The sequence below is a fragment of the Musca autumnalis genome, unplaced genomic scaffold (assembly GCF_047663935.1).
Source record: "Musca autumnalis isolate F117 unplaced genomic scaffold, ASM4766393v1 scaffold_2, whole genome shotgun sequence".
NCBI classification, from domain to species: domain Eukaryota; kingdom Metazoa; phylum Arthropoda; class Insecta; order Diptera; family Muscidae; genus Musca; species Musca autumnalis.
The window spans coordinates 26,535,511-26,559,321 of NW_027411755.1; the positions used below are offsets into that span (position 1 = coordinate 26,535,511).

General features: G+C 34.6%; 2 protein-coding genes across 3 annotated transcripts in view; one reads left to right on the forward strand and one right to left on the reverse strand.

Annotated features, from left to right (window-relative positions):
* Positions 1-23,811, forward strand: part of Ir40a (Ionotropic receptor 40a) — a 283,859-nt gene that overhangs the window by 74,692 nt on the left and 185,356 nt on the right. The window lies entirely within an intron of this gene.
* Positions 1-23,811, reverse strand: part of LOC141393817 (uncharacterized) — a 270,846-nt gene that overhangs the window by 70,105 nt on the left and 176,930 nt on the right. The window contains exon 3 of one of the 2 annotated variants that reach the window (XM_073967323.1): positions 17,206-17,260. The gene's annotated coding sequence lies outside the window, so the exon portion shown is untranslated. Of the gene's footprint in view, positions 1-10,707; positions 10,830-17,205; positions 17,261-23,811 lie in introns of those variants that run through there. The other variant, XM_073967324.1, reaches the window with a different exon arrangement.

Below are 23,811 nucleotides of genomic sequence, written 5' to 3' on the forward strand. Positions count from 1 at the left end.
TTAATTACCATAAGAGGAATTAAAATAATGATTTTAAAAGACTTTGACTTTTTAAAATTATTTTCCGTTGGAAAATTCCGAAGGAAATAATCATGATTGTCCCCATTAAATTAATAAATTTAGTACTTTTTTCTAATCTTTATTTCATTCGGAGACTATTTGATCCACAAACTTTTAAGTTCGAGATTTTGTGCCAATGAAGAAAATATTCCCCATCAAATTTCACTATAAGTCTCCAAAGACAAGGAATCTTTAGCTCAAATAGAAATCACTAAAACTACTTATTGGAGTTGGATATTAAAAAATAATTTCAAAGGCATTTCGAGAGTTGGTAGCTATTTGATCCTCTAGACTCCACATTTGGCATTTGATGTCAATGGGAAACATCTACATTCGATTTGACTAAAAGTTCCTAAGCACAAGAAATCTGTATATAATATATAGTATTTAAGTAGATCTACCATTTTGGATATATTAGACAATTATTTTTGATTTCTTAAATTTATTTTGTAGTTTTTCTGATGCCGAGTTGATCCAAAAATTTTGTTTTAGAGACTTGGTTTCAAGGGAGAAAATTTTCCTCATTGAATTTCACAGTCTGTCTTGTAAGACAAGAAACTGATCGATAGATATAAGAAACCATTTAAACTTCCCTTCGAATTGATCATGTAAATAGTTATTGATTTGATCTACTTTTAGATTTGATGCCTATTTGAAGCTCTAAACCCCATTTTAGGGAATTAATGAGAACAAGAAAAATATTCTACATTTGTTTTTACTTTATTCAGTTTTAATGATAGCACATGATTACTTTAGGAATCTGTTTAACAATTAAATACGGGGTTTCTTTAAGGAATTTTACGATTGAACGTGTTCCTTTTGCGCCATTCAATGTGGTTTTCATTAAGAAGCCTTAAAATTATTGAACGTGGTTTCCTGTATAAAACTTTTGAACGATCCAACGTGGATTTCTTTAAGGAAGTTTTAAACGATCCAACGTGGTTTTCTTTAAGGAAGTTTTGAACGATCCAACGTGGTTTTCTTAACGAAAGTTTTGAACGATCCAACGTGGTTTTCTTTAAGGAACTTTTGAACAATCCAACGTGGTTTTCTTTAAGAAACTTTTGAACGATCCAACGTGGTTTTCTTTAAGGAACTTTTAAACGATCCAACGTGGTTTTCTTTAAGGAAGTTTTGAACGATCCAACGTGGTTTTCTTTAAGGATGTTTTGAGCGATCCAATGTGGTTTTCGTTAAGAAACTTTTGATCTCATCCAACTTGTTTTTCTTTAAGGAAGTTTTGAACGATCCAATGTGGTTTTCTTTAAGGAAGTTTTGAACGATCCAACGTGGTTTTCTTTAAGGAAGTTTTGAACGATCCAACGTGGTTTTCTTTAAGGAAGTTTTGAACGGTCCAACGTGGTTTTCTTTAAGGAAGTTTTGAACGATCCAACGTGGTTTTCTTTAAGGAAGTTTTGAACGATCCAATGTGGTTTTCTTTAAGGAGCTGTTAAACGCGGTTTCTTTTAAGGAAGTTTTGAACGTTCTAACGTGGTTTTCTTTAAGGAAGTTTTGAACGATCCAACGTGGTTTTCTTTAAGAAACTTTTGAACGATCCAACGTGGTTTTCTTTAAGGAAGTTTTGAACGATCCAACGTGGTTTTCTTTAAGAAACTTTTGAACGATCCAACGTGGTTTTCTTTAAGAAACTTTTGAACGATCCAACGTGGTTTTCTTTAAGGAAGTTTTGAACGAACCAACGTGGTTTTCTTTAGGAAACTTTTGAACGATCCAACGTGGTTTTCTTTAAGAAACTTTTGAACGATCCAACGTGGGTTTCTTTAAGAAACTTTTGAACGATCCAACGTGGGTTTCTTTAAGAAACTTTTGAACGATCCAACGTGGTTTTCTTTAAGGAAGTTTTGAACGATCCAACGTGGTTTTCTTTAAGAAACTTTTGAACGATCCAACATGGTTTTCTTTAAGGAGCCATTGAACAATTGAGGAATCTGTTGAACGCGGTTTTCTTTAAGGAAGTTTTAAACGATCCAACGTGGTTTTCTTAAAGAAACTCTTGAACGATCCAACGTGGTTTTCTTTATGGAAGTTTTGAAAGATCCAACGTGGTTTTCTTTATGGAAGTTTTGAAAGATCCAACGTGGTTTTCTTTATGGAAGTTTTGAAAGATCCAACGTGGTTTTCTTTATGGAAGTTTTGAAAGATCCAACGTGGTTTTCTTTAAGGAGCTTTTAAACAATTGAAGGATATGTTAAACGCGGTTTCCTTTAAGGAAATTTTGAACAATCCAAGGACGTTTTGAACGATCCAACACGGTTTTCATTCAGGAGCTTATGAACAATCTAATGTGGTTTTCTTTAACGTGGTTTTTGGTTTTTCTTAAGGAACTTCTGAATACTCATCGTGGTTTTCTTTAAGGAACTTTTGAACGATTCAAAGTGGTTTTCTTTGAGGAACTTTTAAACGATTGAACGCGATTTTCTTTATGGAACTTTTAAAAGATTCAACGTGGTTTTCATTTGGGAACTTTTAAACTATTCTACGTGTTTTCGTTAAAGAACTTTTGAACTATTCAACGTGGTTTTCTTTAAACAACTCTGGAACGATTGAACGTGGTTTCTTTAAGGAACTTTTGCACGTGGCTTTCTTTGGTGAAATGTTGAACTATTCAACGTGGCTTTCTTTAAAGAACTTTTGAATGGGAGAACGTGGTTTTCTTTAAGGAACTTTTGAATGATTGAACTTGGTTTTTCCTAAGGAACTTTTGAATGATTGAACGTGGTTTTCCTTAAGGAACTTTTGAATGATTGAACGTGGTTTTCCTTAAGGAACTTTTGAATGATTGAACGTGGTTTTCCCTAAGGAACTTTTGAATGATTGAACGTGGTTTTCCTTAAGGAACTTTTGAATGATTGAACGTGGTTTTCCCTAAGGAACTTTTGAATGATTGAACGTGGTTTTCCTTAAGGAACTTTTGAATGATTGAACGTGGTTTTCCCTAAGGAACTTTTGAATGTTTGAACGTGGTTTTCCCTAAGGAACTTTTGAATGATTGAACGTGGTTTTCCCTAAGGAACTTTTGAATGATTGAAAGTGGTTTTATTTAAGGAACACCTGAACGTGTTTTTTAATGAACATTTGAACGTGTTTTTTAATGAACGTTTGAACGTGTTTCTTTAATGAATGATTGAACTCAGTGTTCATTAAGGAACTTTTTAATGTGGTTTTCTTTAAGATACTTTTGAACGCGATTTCTTTAAGGATCTGTTGAACTACTGAACGTGGTTTTTATTAATAAACTTTTGGACGATTCAACGCTGGTTTTCTTTTAGGGTCTGTTGAACGATTCAACGTGGTTTTCCTTAAGGAACTTTTGAACGTGGTTTTCCTTACGAAATTTTTGAACGTGGTTTTCCTTAAGGAACTTTTGAACGTGGTTTTCCTTACGAAATTTTTGAACGTGGTTTTCCTAAGGAACTCTTGAACGCGGTTTTCGTTAACGAACTCCTGAATGTGGTTTTCTTTAAGAAACTATGGAAAGTGATTTTCTTTAAGGAACATCCCAAAGATTGAAAGCGTTCTTTTAAGGAACTTTAAGAAAATTGAGAGCGTTCTTTTAAGGAAAATTTCGAAGATTGAGAGCACTCTTTTAAGGAACTTTCCGAAGATTGAAAGTAACTTTATTATGTTTGAGATTGCTTTTCAAGAAACATATCAAAGTTTGGGTGTAGTAGGGAGTTAATTGTAATTTTTTGGGTTTATTTTGACCTTTTTTGATGTTATGTCGAATTCAATCATAACTCTTCAATTTAGAAGGTCGGTGTCAATGTACAAGAAGAGGAGAAATCTATAGCTATAAAGTGCAGCATTAAAAATCTCATTCAATGAAAGAAACTTGTATATAAAATATTTAGCGGTAATATCGTGCATAAAAAAGATATATATTTTATCTATTTTTTAATAGTTTTATACTTTTTTCGAATACAAACTCAAAATCAACTCTAAAACTTCATGTTAGGAGTTTAGTCCTAAAGGAAAAATATTCTACGCCAAATTTCACTATAAGTCGCCGAACAAAAGAAATTTGCACATAAAATATATATCATGAAAATCGGGGCATAAAATAGCCAACATGGATACATGTTTTTTGTTTATAATTGAATACTTTATCGAATACGAACTCAATATTTCCCCCGAAACTTTATGTTAGAAGCTTAGTCCCAAAGCAAGAAATATTCTACATTAAATTTCACTATAAGTCACCTAGGAAATGAAATTGTTATATAAAATATATATCGGGATTATCGGGCTCATAAAATAGACACATTTTTAACATATTACTTTTTCATAATTTCGCAAATTTTTCAATAATAAGTCAAAATCTCCTCCAAAATTTCTAATTAGGAGATTGGTTCTAAAGGAAAAATATTCTACACCAAATTTCACTATAAGTCTCGGAACAAAAGAAATTCGTATATTAAATAGATATCAAGAAAATCGGCTAGATAAAATAGACAAGTTGCTTACATGTTTTTTTTTTTTGATAATTTCGAAATTTATCGAATACGAACTCAATATCTCCCCCGAAACTTAATGTTAGGAGATTAGTCCTAAAGGAAGAAATATTCTACACTAAATTTCACTATCAGTCACCAAAGAAATGAAATTGGTATATCAAATATATATCGGGAATATCGGGCTCATAAAATAAAAAATTTTTTAACATATTATTTCATTCATAATTTCCTAAATTTGTCAATATGAAGTCAAAATCTCCCCCAAAACTTCGTGTTATGAGGTTGGTTCTAAGGGAAAAAAGATTATACACTAAATTTCACTATAAGTCACCGAACAAGGGAAATTTGTATATAAATTATACATCATAAAAATCGAGTGCATAAAATAGACAATTTTTACCCATATGAAAATTTGTTTTTTCATATTATTTTTTTTTAATTAATTTTTTATTTTCGTAAGTTTTTAAAATAAGTAAGACAACGGTCTTGGAGTAAAAATTGCATCCCGTGCTTACTGTTTTGAATGTTGGATATTTTGAATCCTTTCAAGAAATATACATTTTAACCAAACTTTTGTGGTTGCACAAAAAATCCAAGTAAACAAAAATGTTTCTGGTTTCTTGAGGTTTTATTTCGTTTTCTGTGGTATTTTTGCATTTTTTTGTTAAATTGAATAATTTTATTCCATTGATATCATCGATTGTTTGTAGTGTTTTGGAAACTTTTTTTGGTAGTTTTACATGCGATTGCTGAATTTTTCTGTTTTCCTTTTTATTTTTTTTAACGTTTTTTTGTAGCTCAGGAATGTGCAAGATTGTCATTTATTTGTTGCAATGAGATCCACGAGACATGTTTATGTTTCGAAGAATGCCATGGAATTTTTTTGTTCGGCAATAATTTAAGGCATTTAGGTTGTGATCTTTTTTTTTGGTGTTTTGGTAAAATTGGATTTTAGGCCAGTTTTTTGAACCCGGCTTATATACAGCCTATATACAGGCAGACAAACGCATTATATTCACTTAAAGGAAGCACAGCAACAAATATTTCCGGTATATCACAAGTCATCTGCTGGGTGTTGATAATAAAAATAAATTGTAATTATCCAAAAAAGACCCAATACTAAATTAACCTGTTTTTTTTTGTTGGGCTGGGTAATGATTGTTTGTTTTGGTATATAAAAAATTAAGTCACACGTGTTCTTCGGGTTTGTTTAAAAAAATTTTTTATGGGGGATTACTTTTGATGAGTTGTTAATATTTTTGTTTTGTATATAAGGAACAATTGTGTTAATCCTCTTGTCCGCTGAGACCTAATAACAAGGTACATAAATGTTCAAAACAAAAATAAAAAACATTTGTTACAAAGTTTATTTTGGTCATTGTCCTAATTGCTTTATTTATTTTTTTTTTGTGTTATTTTTAAAAATGTTTGTGCGTAAAACTCGACTCACAAACATTGCCAAACCTTTTCTTCAATACTTTAGGAATTGTGTGTGATTCATGTAAAAGACCCAATTCTTTTTTTTTCATTCTCCATACATTTGTACGGTCATATCTGTCTGTTGTGTAGCCTGACTTTTTGGCCACAAAGTTTCTTTCTAAGCTACCCATTCAAGTAACTGCCAGCCAGCCAGCCAATCAATTGCAGCACCTGGATATTGACAAAAGACTCAAAAAAGTGGTTCACTCACACACTACGCAAATGAAAAAATGGAACGGCAAAAATTGCACTGCCAAAGTATGACTCACTCAGGCTCACTCGATATGGTGGCTAACAAACAAGTAACCAGATATTGTGAGAAAAAAATTATGCAAAACAAATGTGAGTAATAAATTTTCAAATAAGTCTTAACAATAGTTTGAAAAAAAAAAATGACACAAAACAAATAGAAATAATTTGCAATTAAATATGGAAATTTTGAAAGGAGTTTAGAACAGAGTTCGGCATGAATAGCCGATGAATACTACCAAAATCTCTTAGCTTAAAAAAAAACTTAAAATTAAACTTCAACATTAAAAATATTAAAAATTTTAGCTGGGTAGTCGAATTTGGAACAATATGTCTGTACGATAACTCAAAAGTTTGTACAAACTTTTACAAAATGCTGTTCGATAACAAACTTGTTCAGTAAAAGAGAAGTGAACAGTACTTGCAAGTAGTTGCAAGAACTTGCAAATACTTTTTACTTGCGAAGTTATCGAACAGGCCTAATCTCTCAAGTGGTGTATGTTAGGGATACGTAAGTCGACTTTCGATCTGTTAGAAAGTGTTCTAATATTTTCCAGTCGTGATCTTCTTTTTTATCGATACAAAATCTCCAAAAAATAAATAAGGAAGATTTGGTATAATTTTGTACTTTTGCGAATACGAACTCAAAATCTCCCCCCAAAACTTTGTGTTAGGAGATTGGTGCTAAAGGAACAAATATTTTACATCAAATTTTACTGTAAGTCACCGAAGAAATGAAATTTGTATATATATTATGTATCAGGAAAATCGGGTACATAAAATAGGCAATTTATTTTTTTTTATAATTTTTTTTACTTTTTTGACTACGAACAAAAAATCTCCCCCAAAACATCGTGTTAGGGGATTGGTCCTAAAGGAAAAAACATTCTACATCAAAATTTCACTATAAGTCACCGAAGAAACGAAATTTGTATATATATTATATATCAGGAAAATAGGGTGCATAAAATAGGCATTTTATTTTTATTATATATATTTTTTTTACTTTTTTGAATACGAACTCAAAATCTCCCCCAAAAACCTCATGTTAGGCCATTGGTCCTAAAGGAAAAAATATTCTACATAAAATTTCACTATAAGTCACCGAAGAAATGAAATTTGTGTATATGTTATGTATCAGGAAAAGTGGGTCATAAATTAGATATTTTTTATTTTTGATAATTAAATATTATTCCGAATAGGACCCCAAAATCTCTTTTTAAACCTCATCGTAGGAACTAGGTCCTAAAAGAAAAAATATTCTACACCGAATTTCACTAGAAGTTGCCGAAGAAAATAAATTTCTATTTGAATTATATATCAGGAAAATCGGATGCATAAAATAGACAATTTATTTAATTTAATTTTTTTTTTGATAATTTTTCACTTTTTCGAATACGAACTGAAAATCTCCCTCTAAACCTCATCTCAGGAATATTTTCCATCAATCATCAGTAGAAGTCACTGAACGAATTAAATTTGTATATAAAGATTTAACATTTTTATACCCTCAGCCTTTAGGCTAAAGAGGGTATTTACACTTTGATACGGCCAAAAATGTGCCTCATCGAAATAATGGTTTTAGACCCCTAGTATGTTTGTACGATATCCGTTTCAGACAATTTTGAGTCGATCTAGCAATGTCCGTCCGTCTGTCTGTCCGTCTGTCTGGCTGGCTGGTGCGCACGATAACTCTCGAACGATCAATCGATTCGGTTCAAATTTTGGGTATCGAAATATTTTTTCCAGATTTGATTTAAGTTCGAAGATGGGCCATATCGGTCAACTCCTTCAGGTACCTCCCCCACAAAAGTTCAAAAATGTTCGGAAAAATTGTCCGCACGATAACTCTTGAAGGGAGTAACCGAATTAGTCCATACTTTGCACATCGTGACATTTCTACCAGACATAGAAGAGGTTCCAATATCGACCCTATTGGTTCACTCTTTCGGGTACCTCCCACACAAAATTTTGCTCAAGTGCAGTTTAAGGCCTGCTCTCAAATCGCTTTGATTTTTGTTGCAGCCACTTGTATACACTACACCCATTACGACGATATAATTTTTTTCAGGAGCAAGTCCATATATCCTCAGAAATCAGCACGAAAACTGCAAACAACCCATATAATACCATGTGTCGTAGTTGGAGTGCACGATAACTCTCGAACGGATCAACATATTTGGTTAAAATTTTGGATCTTTCAATATTTTGTCCAAACTTAGTTGAAATTTGAAGATAGACCATATCGGGCCACTCCATCTGGTACCTCCCCCACAAAGGTTCAAAATTTTTCGCCAAAATTGTGGGCATGATAACTCTACGAGGGAATAACCGAATTGAGCCAAACTTTGCTATTGGTAATATTACTTTGAGGTATAGATCGAGTTCTAATATGGACTATATCGGTCCACTCATTTGAGTACCTCCCACACAAAATTTGGAAAAAGTATAGTTTAACAACTCCTCTCTGATCTTATTAATTTTTGACGCAGCAGGTTGCACTTGCGGCCCTGTTACGACGTTATATTTTTTTTCGTGGGAAAGTCCATACTTCCTGAGATAATGACCCAAAAAGGTCCAGAAAATCCTACCAGCACCACCTAAACTGGCTAATGTGTAAAATAACCCTTTAAGAGAGAAATCGATTTAGCTCAAACTTTGTAAATTGAAAAGTAAAATTGTAATATATTTAAATTCAGAAAATTAAGTACAACATATTTAATTATATAGTCTGTAAGACAAATATCCATAGACTAATAAAGAAAAAAATATTTCCTACAGATTTGTATTAGGTCCGAATATATACTACATCGGATCACTCCTATGGGTACACCCTACCCAAAGTTTGGAAAAAATGCACTTGTCTTGGATCATTCTGAATTTTGTTGCAACATGTAGTTTTTGCGGCCCTTTCCATCCTGGAAAATTTTCCCAACAGCTAAAAAACTTACAGAAGTATTGTGTTAACTTTTCTTCTTCGGGTACGTGGCTGAGGGTATATCTCTGTCGGCTCAGCCGACTGATACTTTCTTACTTGTTTAATTACTTATTTACTATTTCGAACAAACAAAACATTGTTCCATAACATCCCATACGGGACAAGGGAGACTTCTCTCATATCAATGAGTGCACCCCGATTCATATTTAAGCTCAATGATATGGGACCTACTGTTTATCGCCGAGTCCGAACGGCGTGTCTTAAGAAGACACCACTTGTGGAGAAGTTTTTCAAGGCTGAAATACTCAGGAAATGTCGCCAACATTACTGAGGGGTGTTTTGCCACCGTTGAAAAATGTTTGATGTTGCCTGGCCGGGGAATCGAACCCCCGACCTTCTGCGTGCAAGGCGGGCGTGCATACCACTGCACTACGGTGGCACCCAATTTCGAACACGAAATAAAATTTCCCCTTAAACCTCATGTTAGGAAATTAGTTCTAAAGGAAAGAAAGAATCTTTGGTATCTTCAGATCATCAGATATAACCGCTTCTAGCCTCGTTGGAATGAAATTCAACGAGATTCTGCTGAATTTGTGGATTTATAACTTTCTCAGCTTTTCTTCCAAATAACTTCTTTCGATTTCTTAAGAAGTTTCGATATATTTAAAACATAAAATACAATTCACACGACTGAAACTTATATCACAGTGGGTTACTTTATTGCAATTCCATAACTGGAGCTTATGTTGTCAGTATCTCCTTTCACGTTTATCGTTCTGTCAATAGGTGTGTACGATAACTTTCCCAGCAATAATTACTCAGTCAGTTCCAGCAACCTCTCTCAGTGAATTTTATTCTCTCAAGCAAGAAAAATTACAGAAAGTTATCGAACAGCATTTTGCAAAAACTTGCAAGAAAGTCAGCTGTTTCCGAAAATGTATAAAATTTGTTTTTGTTTCTTTTGATATTTTAAACCAAACGGAACAAAAACATAAATTTTAAAATTGCACTTTACTTATTTAATGCTTTAATACTATCCACAACGCTTTAGAATCTAAAAAATGTGCAATTGTGAAATTTTCTTGGTCAAAAATGTTAACATTTCGATTTGTTTACATTGAACAGGTGATTAAAAGTCAGCTGACCAGACTTGCAAATTTTTGCGGGACAAATTTTCCCAGCAAAAATTTGCAAGTTCTCAGTCACAAAACTCTCCAAAAATCTCTCCAAACTCGCTCTCTTTTGCTGGATAATTTTGTTATCGAACAGCATTCAGTAAAAATTTGTACGAATTTGTACAAATTATTGGGTTATCGTACACACCTAATGTTTTTTGAATATGTAAGCTTTTCATCATCAATCAATCTCTTCTTTATTTCATTTATCTTCTTGTCAATTATTGTCAAAAGCTGGAGAGTGATCTGTATTGGGAACGAGTTGTAGTAGTGATGTTGTTTCCTTTTGTTTTCCTATGTCTAACTTATGTTTAGATTTTCGTGGACTCACGGTTCTTCCTTTTGTTGTTCCAATGAAAATGATAGAGTGGAGCGAATGAACTCGTTTCAAGGAAATATTCCGTACAAGTTCCTTTAGTTTCCATCGTTCCTGTCGTGTCAAACTCACTTGGATCTTTCTTGTTCCTTTTGTTCATTATTCAGATGTTGCCACATTGTTAAATAAACGTAAATCACATTCACGTTACATCGATGCAATTTATTTATTTGTATGTCAATTCATCCACAAAAACAAAACGAGTGATGAAAGAGAAAAATTCGTTGAACTATTTCCGTGACGGAACTATTTGGAACGAATGAAACAAAAAGAACGATGAAAGAGAAAGATTCATTGAATTGATTAAGGAACTAGTTCATTTCGTGAAACGGACTAAATGCCTCGTCACATCCGCATCTCTACGCAGCTGAATGTGTGCTGAAACACGATTTTCGTATGCTTTGACTTTTGACTTAAAGCCGGAAGAGCATGCAACTAAATGAATTAAGACAGAAATCCTCTTATGTGACGAGACCTTTAGAGAGATCGATTCGCCGCAGGAACTCCAGAAAATGATTTCCTAAACGTTTTTCCGGTGATGTAGGTTCTCTTGCGACTGGTCTACCATTCAAATCATATTTGCTAAGGGTTCTTCGAATAGTTTCATTATAAACTTTTTATTTTCTGCCAATAAACTTCCCTTCTCTATACTATTTTCATTTGTATTTATTTCTATCCTTGAGGAAACTTGCCACCATGCGGCAAAATGTTTGATCAAAACCCAGTGACTCTGTATCTTGTATAAGATTCCACAAAAGACATCAAAAGCTTTAGAAAAGTCTAGGCCAACAGCATTTGTTCCCATTTAATATTTTTATGAAACATATTCTACATAAATTATTACTAGCTGTACGATAAGAGTACTAATGGACTGATGTTTTCTTTTCGATTTTCTTTCATCAGTTGGTTTTACCAAAACATCTTTTTTCAATTACAAAAGAATTTCGCATCTTATCAATTTAAAATGATACCGCAATGGAAGAAGCCAAGTATTCTTAATTAAAAAAAAGCTTCATGAAGTGAGGAAAATATTTCTATAATTAAGGGGCTTTCCATTGTAATTTCCGGAACTTGACATTTCATTATCATTCTACGTATTGAAAAGAAAAAACATCTTCATATTGTGTTGAGTTTTTTTGTAATTAATGAATGAATGTATTGTTTTTTGCACAAGTTACAAAAACAGTTATAATTATAATTAGCTTGCAAGGCAAACTTAAAAAATATTTTCTTCACACTCTCATAAAGAATGTGAAATATGAGATGGGCACATTTTTTATAGAGACCTGTAACCTATTACACATGTTTGTAAGTGTAATGAATAATTACTATACTACAGACTGCAGTTACAATTAATTTCTCTGGGTAGACTTCTGAAAATATTTACTAAAATAAAACGAAAGCACATTTGTATTTTTATGACATTTTTTTTTGCACTAACCAAGTTTAATGGGTGGCTGGCTGGCAAAATCTTATCTAAGCAAAAAATAAAAACTCCCCAAGAATGTTGATTAAGAAATACTTTTGACATTGACATTCAAAGCTAAAATTACATACAAAGAACTAGAATTCATTAAAAGTTGGCAATTATCTTGTATAAACACATTGGTGGAGATATTTTAGTTATTTCTTGGGTTTCATGGCATTTAACGAAGAATTTTTGTAATTTATTGAATATAGATTAAATGGACAAATATCCATCTCTGTAAAAGCAAATTGCATTTGAAAGAAAACAACTTCGATGACAGAGAAGCCACTCCACAGCCGATATGTCTGATGAGCTGCTACCAACAGCGAAATCTGTCACATAATGGTGGTTGTGTGGGTTCGAATATTCGGCTTTCCTTTTTCATTTGCAAAAAACATCGGTCTTTAAGTTCGACTCCAGGGAGAAATGAATTTAAAAAAATATAATTTTATTTAATTTTTTATCCGACGTTTCGTTGGTGTTTTCGAACATCTTTAGGGATAATTTGTTAAATATATAATCTTTCTTCAAATTTTTACTTTTAAATTCGTCAAATTAGTGTAAAAAATTACAACACAACAATTAAGCATTGTGGCGTTTTTTATTGGGATAGCGCTTGCAATTTTGATTTTTTCAAAATAGTCTTGCTTAATCCCATTGTTGTTGTTTTAATATTTTAAAACAACTATTTATTAAACTAAAATAAATGCAGAAATAATTACGATTTAATGTAGATATCACAGCGGTTTCCTAAAAACTAGGTATCACAGTTGTTAAGTAAAACACAACTAAAAAAATTATTTAGTTCGTGAACTAACTGGTTCAATGGAAAGATTCTTTGAAATGAGCCGATGACCTATACCAGCAAATTATGGAATTTCATCTTAATGCTTGGTTTACATTTACGAAATCCCCTCGATTTCAACTGTCAATTCCATTGCATAAACGTCAAATGAAATCCTATGGATTTCCGATGAGTTTTCATTTGACGTATAAGTAAAGGAATTGACAGTTGAAATCGAGTGGATTTCGTAAATGTAAACAACGCATAACTTTCGTTGTTTATTTGTTTTCGGGGTTATGTTATTGGAAGTGATCGGATATTGGTTAATATATAGCTAGCTGTCTCCATGTACTAGATACACTTCCCCAATCCTCAGATCAAAATATTATTGAGCACATTTGACGGACAAGAAATCAGACAAAAGAAGCAGTTCGAAGATCCAGGAGCTCATGGCGTCCATTGTAGAAGCATGAAATAATATGGACCACAAATTTACAAAATCTCGTTGAATCTATTCCAAGGAGGCTAGAAGCGGTTATATCTGATAAAGATGTGCAACCAAAAGTTCATATTACATATGCTTCGAATTGGGGATAGAATTTCACATTTTATCAAAAGTACGATCCAAAGCTTAAATCGGAAGTGATCTTGGTTAATACATAACTGTCCCAATCTACTATATTCACGGATGATTTGGCAAAAGAATCACTTCAATATCCAGGAGCTCAAGGCGTCCATTGTAGAAGCTTAGAAGAATATGGATCGCCAAATTTGTCAAAAACCTCGTTGAATATGTTCCAAGGAGGCTTGAGTAAGTCAAGATTACTCTGGGTGAGACTAAGGAAACCAAGTCAGCTAAGGAAGAATTACTAAAGGTAAACCAAGAGGCAGAACACGAGAGCAATGAAGGAAAAAGTAATGAAATTAAATAAAAATTGGCTACCTCAGTAGGAAAGGAACATGACTGAACTGCAAAGCTAGTGGCCAATGAGAAAGCAGCGATAAAGGTTAGTAGGTGTAGGTTGATGCAACGCCGCGATGGCGGCTATAAAGAAAATATAAGTTGATGTCAAGCAAGTCAATGGAAGTCGTCACGATATCATACCAAAAACGAGAAGGAAAATGCATAAGCAAGTCAAGAATACTGTGGGTGAGTCTAAAAAGAGCAAGATAGCTAAGGAAGAATTACTAGCAGCTAATCAAGAGGCAGGACGAGAGGTCAAGGCTATGAAGGTAGAAGTAACGAAATTAAATAAAGGTATGTCTACCACGTGATTCAACGGGACGTGATTAATCGGTTGTAAAGGTAGTGTGAGGGGCAGAAAATCTGTGTTGATATAAAGGCAATGAAGGACGCCATAATGCCGTACAAAAACATGAAGGAATATGCAGTCAAGCTTTCCAAGACTCTACAGGAGCAAGTCAAGAATACTCGGGAAGAGGCTAAGGAAACCCAGATGCAGAACGCGAGGACAAGTCTATGAATGAAGATGTAATGGAATTAAATTAAAATTTGACTATCACAGAATCAGAGCACGTCTTTCAGCAGAATGTGAAGAAATATGCAGTCAGGCTTGCTAAGACTCTAAGGGAGCAAGTCAAGAATACTCTGGGTGAGTTTAAGTAAGCCAAGGTAGCTAAGAAAGAACTACCAGCGGCTAACCAGGAGGAAGAACGCAATGTCTAGGCTATGAAGAAAAAGTAATGAAATTAAATAAAGATTTGACGTTACAAAGTTTTCATGGAAAACGTCAAGTTTGCCAAGACTAGAGTTGGGCAATCTCGTTCCTTTTACGGTTCGATCTTTTCCGTTCCGTTCCGCAAAAGGAACTAGGTTCAGTTAGTTCCATAGTTCCTTTTAGTACCAACCTTTATATGTATACCCACACTCATACTCGTTCACTCAGTTCATATCGTTCGTGCTTCTTCTTCATCAAAACAAAAGAAAAATAAATTTTTTCGGCTTTCTTCATGGTAGTTTACAAATATTTAAAACAAATTTACAATCGTTTTGTTAATTAAAAATACTTTAATTGCTTTTTTTAATTCACAAAGATCAGTTTAGAAGAAATGAAAAACGAAATGACACTATGGCATTTCTTATTTACTAATAGAAGACAGGGAGAGGAGAGAGAGACAACTGATGTTAAATGAACTGATGGAACTAACTGAAAGAGAAGAGCAAAAAGAATGGGAAAAAACGAACGAGGGAGCAAAAGGAACTAGCTGAACCGCATTGTCGGACCTAGTACCGGTCGTTCCTTTTGTGGAGTAGTTCCTTTGAACTTGTTCGTTCCGGAACGACACAACTCTAGCCAAGACTATAAAGGAGCAAGTCAAGTCAAGAATGATCTGTGTGAATCTAAGGAAACCAAGGTAGCTAAGGAAGAATTACTAGCGGCTAACCAGTAGGCAGAACTCGCGGGCAAGGCTATGAAGAAAAAAGTAATGAAATTAAACAAATTCGTTCAACAGAAGTGGATGCAGCGAAAAGGGTTCTCTTGTTAAAGTTTAAAATGTTTTCATAGAATACTTACGAATACGAAAAGGATAAGATGATAAGACTCAAGAGGAGCAAGTCAAGAATGCTCTGGGTGCGCCTAAGGAAACCAAGGTAGCTAAGGAAGAATTACTAACGGCTAACCGAGAGGGAGATCGCGAGGTTAAGGTTATGAAGGAAGAACAAAGAAAATAGTTACCTAACTTTCATATGTCATACTTGTGTGAATATTTAAAACTCGCAGTGTGATTATCCGATCCCAATAACATATTCGTTACAGATTAACCGAGTAAGGAATGTAAGCTATTTAATATTTACAAAATTGAAACCTTACGTTTCAAATTTAGACCTTACCAGCGAAAGGGTTCTCTTGTAAAAGTTTAAAATGTTTTCATAGAATACGAAAAGAATAAGATCATAAGACTCTAGAAGAGCAAGTCAAGAATGCTCGGGGTGCGGCTAAGGAAACCAAGGTAGCTAAGGAAGAATTACTAACGGCTAACCAAGAGGGAGATTGAGAGGTTAAGGCTATGAAGGAGGAAGAAAGAAAAGAGTTACCTATCTTTCATATAGACAAACTTGTCTGAATATTTAAAACTCGCAGTGTGATGATCCGATCCCAATAACATATTCGTTAACGATAAACCGAGCAAGGAATGTAAGTTATTTAATATTTACAAAATTGAAACCTTAGCTTTCATGGAACATCTCTAACGCATCCTGCTTCCTTCTGCAACTTAGTTCCCCCAAAAAAAAAAACATGTCATGACAATTTCTAAAGTTGTCTTTTTCTAATTTACCGATTTTTTCTTTATTTATTTAGAAAATTCTCTCATATTTGAAATTCATTTATGCATTATACCGCGGTTTATGATGTTCAATTGTTTCCCTCTTTGTCTTCTACATCATCTTCTAAATTTCTGATCATGTGTGTACTTTTTCTAGCTGCAATGCAATGCAATTGTACACTGTGTCTTGTTTTTTAATAAATATTTATTTAGAAAGTTTATGTGTTTACCGCCGCTAAAGTAGAAGAAGAAAATTGATCAACCAAAGGTAGAAAAAGAAAATAATCAAGAAATGCGACGAACGAATGAACATTGATTATTGTGCATTGTCTGGCGGTATTTTCTTCTTATTCTTAAAAGTGTCATTAGCCACAAAGCAAAGAAAGTTAAGATCACATCGTGCAGCCGACGACAACAAAGTTTCACAAAGAAATGTCATAAACTAAATGACTGGGAAAAAATCTCAAACATGTGATTAAAAGTCAACAACAATCTTTAGAGAAGAACAACAATGTCGGATCTTGAAAAAAAAAGAAAAACAAAACCAAGAAAAATAATTAAACTCAAAAATGCAGTAAGCACAATCTTTGTCATCCACTACAGCTCATCATTATAACGATTGTCAATAATGATGGCAGTTTATGGCTTACTAAGATGGGTATAAGAGACCGAACTCTCAGATAAATATCAGCATTCGCAAGCAAACAAGCCCCAAAAAAATCAACAGTTAAACAAAGATTATGGCAAAGTGTTGATTTTATTTTTTTGTTTCTTTGTTGTGCTTAGTTCCTCTACTCATTTTCAGAGATTCAGGAGACCACTTAACATACACTGTCTGTTAATATAAACATCAAGAGAATATATTCTTATTTTCTTTCCCCCAAAAAAGCATAACGAGAATTTTCAAACTTACCTTAATTGCTTAAATCTTTACGACCTTAATATCCAAGTGTTGATGTTGTTGTTGCCTGTAAGAAAAGACAGAAAAAAAAATAATGGAAAATTTAGTCATATGTTAAGTAATTAAATAAGATTTTATATTCAGTGACAAATTGAAATTGAGCCATAATATTTGATCGTATCATTAAAGTGAATGACAGGATTGTTTTTTTGTAGGCCATTGAAGGCTTAAAAGTTGTAAGGAAATTTCTTTAGTCGAGCAGGAAAAGTCTGATAGGCCCAAAGGGAAGTTCGTGGCATAAACAAGACAATGAAAGACACCATGATTCTAAAGGAACAAGTTAAAAAATACTCTGGGTGAAGCTAAGGAAACCATGGTAGCTAAGGAAGAATTACTAGCGACTAATAAAGAGGCAGAAGAAGTAACGGCTATTGACGACGTCATGATATCGTACAAAAACCATAAGGAACATGCAGTCAAGCTTGTCAAGACTCTAAAGAATCAAGTCTATAATGCTCTGGGTGAGGCTAAGGAAACTAAGGTAGCCAAGGAAGAATTACTAGCGGTTAACCAAGAGTCAGAGCGCGTGGTCAAGTCTATGAAAGAAGAAGTAATGAAATTAATTAATGATTTGGCTCAGAGAGAGAACCTTGTTCAGTGGGAACGGAACGTGATGAATCGTCTACTGCGATAAAGGATGAGACTGTGGTGGCTGCGATTGCGGCGATAAAGAGAATGTAATTTAATTTTAAGACAATGGAAGACGCTTTGATATCGTACAAAAAACGAGAAGAAATATGCAGAAAACCTTGCCAAATTGCTGGGTGGAACTAAGGAAATTAAAGTATATAAGGAGGGTGAGGCTAAGGAAATCAAGGTATCTAGCGGCTAATCAAGAGGCAGAACGCGAGGTCAAGGCTATGGAGGAAGTAGTAATGAAATTAAGTAAGGATTTGGATACCTAAGAAAAGGGCGCGAACATGACTATAAAGGAGCAAGTCAAGAATGTTCTAAGTGAGGCTTAGGGAACCAAGGTAGCTAAGGAAGAATTATTAGCCGTTAAACAAGAAGCAGAACGCGAGCTCAGACTACGAAGGAAGATGAAATGAAACTAGATGTATATTTGGCAACCTCAGAGAGAGAGAGAGCACGTCATTCAGGGGAAGCGGAACATGATGAATCAACTGCCAGGCAATAAATATTTGGCTACCTCAGCAAGCGCATTGTTCAGTAGAAACGGAACGTATTGAATCGTCCACGAAGTTAGTGACCAATGAGAATGCCGCGGTGAAGGATAAGACTGTGGTGGCTACGATGGCGGCCAAAAACAAAATTGAATTTGATGTCAAGGCAATGAAGGACCCCATGATATCGTAAAAAGAGAGAAGGAATATGCTGTCAAGCTTGCCATGACTGTAAAGGAACAAGTCAAGAATGTTCTGAGTGAGGCTAAGGGAACCAAGGTAGCTAAGGAAACATTCCTAGCGGCTAACCAAGAGGCAGAAAGCGAGGTCAAGACTATGAAGGAAGTAGTAATGAAATTAAGTAAGGATTTGGCTACCTCAGAAAGAGGGCTTGACATGACTCTAATGGAGCAAGTCAAGAAGGCGTTGGATGAGGTTAAGGCAACCAACGTATGTAGCTACGGAAGAACTACTAGCGGCTAACCAAGATGCAGAACGCGAAATTAAGGCTATGAAGGAATAAGTAATGACATTAAATAAAGATTTAGCTACGTCAGAGAAAGAGCACGTCGTTCAGCAGAAGCGGAACGTGATGAATCGTCCGGGAAGGTAGTGACCAATGAGAATGCAGCGATAAAAATTAAGACTGGGGTGGCTGCGATGGCGGCCATAAAGAAAATGTAATTTAATGTCAAGGCAATGGAAGATGATATAGTACAAAAAAACAAAAGGAATATGCAGTCAACCTTGCCAAGAGACTAAAAGAGCAAGTCAAGAATACTCTGGACGAGGCTAAGGAAAACAAAGTAGCTACGGAAGAATTCCTAGCGGCTAACCAAGTGGAAGAAGGCCAGGTCAAGACTATGCAGGAAGTAGTAATGAAATTAAGTAAGGGTTTGGCTACCTCAGAAAGAGGGCTTGACATGACTCTAAAGGAGCAAGTCCAGGATGCTATGGATGAGGCTAAAGAAGCCAAGATAGCTAAGGAAGAATTACTAGCGGCTAACCAAGGGGCAGAAAGCATGATCACGGCTATGAAAGTAGAAAAAATGAAATTAAATAAAGATTTGTCTACCTTAGAGAGAGCACGTCGTTACGCGGAAACGGAACGTGATGAATCGGTTGCAAAGCTAGAGGCCAATATGCTTAATATATTTGGAAGCTGAAGTACTGGCACCAAAAAAATATCAATGGAAGTTGGGATCTGTATGCTCTTCTAAAAAGAAGACAAGGCGTATTTTTCCTATCTAAATTTTTAGAAATTTGTGGATCCCAGTCCTAATGTCTTGACTAGCTAGCTGGAATGCTTTTTGCGGTAAATTAACACAATATGAACGGCAATTACTCAAAGAAAGTCTGCAAAGGAATCAACAATGCCAAAACCTATAGATATCTGAATCCGAACAGAGCTCAGTTTTATCTGAATAAAAAATTCTCATACGAAAACTTGGGTGGATTCTTAAAGCTCGAAGTGGGACGGTCCCTTTAGGTTACAACAACGATACGTATGTATCTTTTACAGAAATGAAAACTTACAACATTACTTCGGCATATATTCTTCACTTTAAAGGCCTGTGTACTTAAGCTGCTTTGCCTAGTTGCCTTGCTTTCCTGCTTCATTTTTGACATAATAAAAATAAAAGAATAAAGGAGGCCGAGCAAATTTCGAACTGGGTTGCCCTTTTCTTTTTTATTCTTTTATCAGAAGCAAGCAAGGAAACCAGGCGAGGCAGCTTATGTACGTAGGCCTTAAGAATATATACGGCTCGTATTTCTGATATCAACATTTAACGATGATGACATTATTCGAAAACTTGGTGTCCATTAAGAAGGTGATTGGTGGCCAAGTCGAAGGTGAAATTGCTTATGAAATTTTGTTGTGCCTACCCTCGGCGTTATGAGCCATAATATTTCGTAAGCCAATGAAAAGCTCCAAATATGAACTTTTTGATCATATGAGTTGAAACATTATTTCGATTTCATTTCAAAATCGTGAGAAACCACACGCTTTACATTAACATAAACTTTTATTTTAATTGTTATTTATTTATCATTGAAACCTCGACATGTTCTTGGCTAATTATGGTGTTATTCAACTTTACTATCAACAAATTTGCACGAAAAAAGAGAGGGTTAGGAAAACTGCTACACTTAAATGGCTTCCGCAGTACACAATTAGTTGGGTGACATGTAGCCTATATTACCTGATAACAATTACAAACTAAATTAACAAAGAAATGACAAAACTGCCGCTGTTATGCAAAATGTGGGAACAAACCCGCACGATTTTCGGCCCAGAACAAGAACGATACATGGCTGTAAATGAATTTACGGTTAACTTAATGGGTTAATCATGGTTTTTACATGTTGTGTGTTCGGTTTGGTTTTGTTCTGTCTGCTACCTTCATCATGTATTTCATGTAATTTCTTTTTTTTTATTGTTTCTTGCTTGTTCTTGTTGCTTGCGGTCCGCACTTTCGTAGCTTTGCTAATTTGTATGCAATTTGCGTTTTGAGCAAAAGTAGTGGGCTTTTTATTTTACTTCTATTTCTTGTTGTGTCTCAGAGAGACATAAAACAAATATATCACTTTTTGTTTTGTCTGGTGGAAAAAAAAGACCAACAATAATCATGCCTCGCAATCCTCCAGTCAGCCAGAAATGGCCGGACAGACATTGGGCAATCATCATGTTGGATAGACAACTACCGCCACCAGACCAATATCTTATAAGACTTCCACCCATATGGAACCCCAAAGTACGTGCATATGTTTGATGTCCAACGTCATTTGTGGTGGCGACAAAACATAAAACCAAAAGCGGAAGTTATTAGTCTTCTTCTGGAATAAGACGCAATGGAAACAAAACTAAAAATATAGCCAGACACAGGGAGATTGGCTTAACATACTAAACATGAAGCCTTACTCTTCCCTAAAAGGAGGAAGGATGAATGAAAATGTAATTTAAAACTTGAGATTTCTTTCATTGAAATTCTAAGGAACCATTCGTCATTATAAAATACTGGGAATAAGCAAATAAACATCAATACCCTTTAGTGAAATGTTACAACATAAAGTGTCTGTCAAATGAGAGAGACAAGTTACGAGGACAAAGTCCAGGTTTTTTGTCTAAGAAATGAGTCAGAGTAGATATTTAAATTTGTGTTCGCTTTAGGGATTTTTTTGTCCAATAAAAATTAGCATTAGCAGCAGCGGACTTAAAGGAGGCTTTCTAACGTTCAAATTCTCTGCAATATTACAACTCTTTGGGAATGTGAAAAACCTACGCTTGGGACGACTAATCGACATAAGTGTTTTTGTTGCAACTTCCCATTGCCTCAACTTCACCCAAAAAGCATGTACAAATTTATTTCTACAGTTATGTTCATTGGGTACGGTTTTTATACCCTATACCACAATGTGGAAAAGGGTATAATAAGTTTGTTTTCCCAAAAATTCATGTAACGCCGCGAAATATTCGTCGTAGACCCCTCATGTGGTATACCAAACTTCATATCTCGACGAGATAAAGTCCGTCCGTCCGTCTGTCCGTCCATTAAAAATTGTAATCAAGCTAGAGGCCGCAATTATGGACCGATTGTCACGAAATTTAGTATGGAGGTCGGGTTTGGACCAGAATAGAACTGATTAGTTTTTGGCGATGATCGTGAAATGTTAAAGGGATGAAATGGACCAAAAACAAAATTTTTGCTCGATTTTGTAGCCGCTCTGTAGGTCGCAATAATAGTCCGATCGGCGCGAAATTTTAAACGTAGTTTTGGTTTGAGATGAAGAAGTAGCGTGCAAGTCAACGGTATGATCGGATAATATTTAGCGGGTTAAATTGATCAAAACTTTTGTGTATACATTTAAATAAAAGTTATCATTTATCAAAAGCTAGCCCGGAAAGCTAGTGCACAGGGATAGTGGTATAGGGTATCACATGGTCGGCCCCGTCCGACTATAGTCTGTTCTTACTTGTTTTAAACTAAAATATTATCCACAAAAGTATTTTCTTCGTCATTTTTTTCTAAGCACATTGGCAAATAACTTTAAATTCAAACATGTCAAGTTTTGAGATTATGTTCCAAGAGTAAAAAAAAACGAGAGTAGAACTTTTTGTCAAAATATCACGCATCATGGCATAGATGTCAGTTATGCCTCAATTCTATTCATCAAACCCATTGACCTTATTTTGTTTCATGATTTTGTTCCAGCAACCCGATGACATACGCTACATTTAACACGTTGCTGCTTATAAGTTTTGCCCGCTTCAAGACACTGCATTGTTTGAAATATCGAAAGTATTTTTTTGTCTTACAAAAACAGATTCAATTGGGGAATATTTCAATTTAAGCACGCGAGCTGGCTCACATACACGTAGAGTTGCTTTATAACCTCCCCACTTCAATGAGTTCGGTTTTTATTTATTAGCTTCATGGTAAGTTAATTAAAAAATAAACTAACAAAAATTAATAAAGTGGAGCAATGACCAGAATGTGGACAGACAACAACATAGCGATCAATCTTCACACAAGAGGGCAATATACAGTTGATGAAGTGTGGTGTTTCAATGTTGTGCCGATGGTAATGAATTTGCTTTTTGAACCAGAGAATCAGAACGGGAATAAGAACGTGCTTTATTGAAGGTTTTTTCCTCCACGGAAAAAATATAACAACCCAGGGCTATCTATTAAATTGGGGTTCTTTAAAAGTCAAGGCTCCAAGTGTTAGTTTTTCAAACAAAAATATATCTGTGTCATTCTCATTGAGTAGAACTTCTTGTCATCCAATAAAAGTGATGACGGTTTCTAATAAGAATGAAAGTTCTGTTACTTTTGTTTCTTAATTATATTGTTGTTTTTGTTTTTCAACATAATTTTCAATTAGAAGAAAGTGAAGTAGCACAGTTGTGGACTTTCTTTAGCTCCCGAGTCTTCTAAGAGTCAGTGGTGTGTGATAAAAACGCCACAACTTTCATGCTAGAAATAATCTTTAGTTTCTTTGGCTTCTTGAAATACCGTGGTGGTGATGGTGGTGTCGAGCTTGGAAGGGGGAAAACTTTTGTCCACACTAAATTCCCCATATGTTTTAATGGAAACTAATTAGCTCATGTGTTGCTGCTATTCCTCATTTTTATCAAAGTTGCTTGCTTGCCTGCTTCTGTTGTGGTACAAATCAATCCTATGCCACCGTTGGAAATATATGATTCAAGTTTGGTCTACTTTGAGATTACACACAATTGACATTTGCCTGACAATCAATATCAGTAGAGGCGGCTTTCCTCCATGCCAAGACACATGGAATGTGTAAAAATATTTATGGTTTCAATTTGTAATGCAGAGATCGATTGAACGAAAGACAACCGACCAGCCATCAAAGCAACAAACCAACTTAGTGACTGACTGATGAATGACTTTTTGTTTTAGTGTTGCTT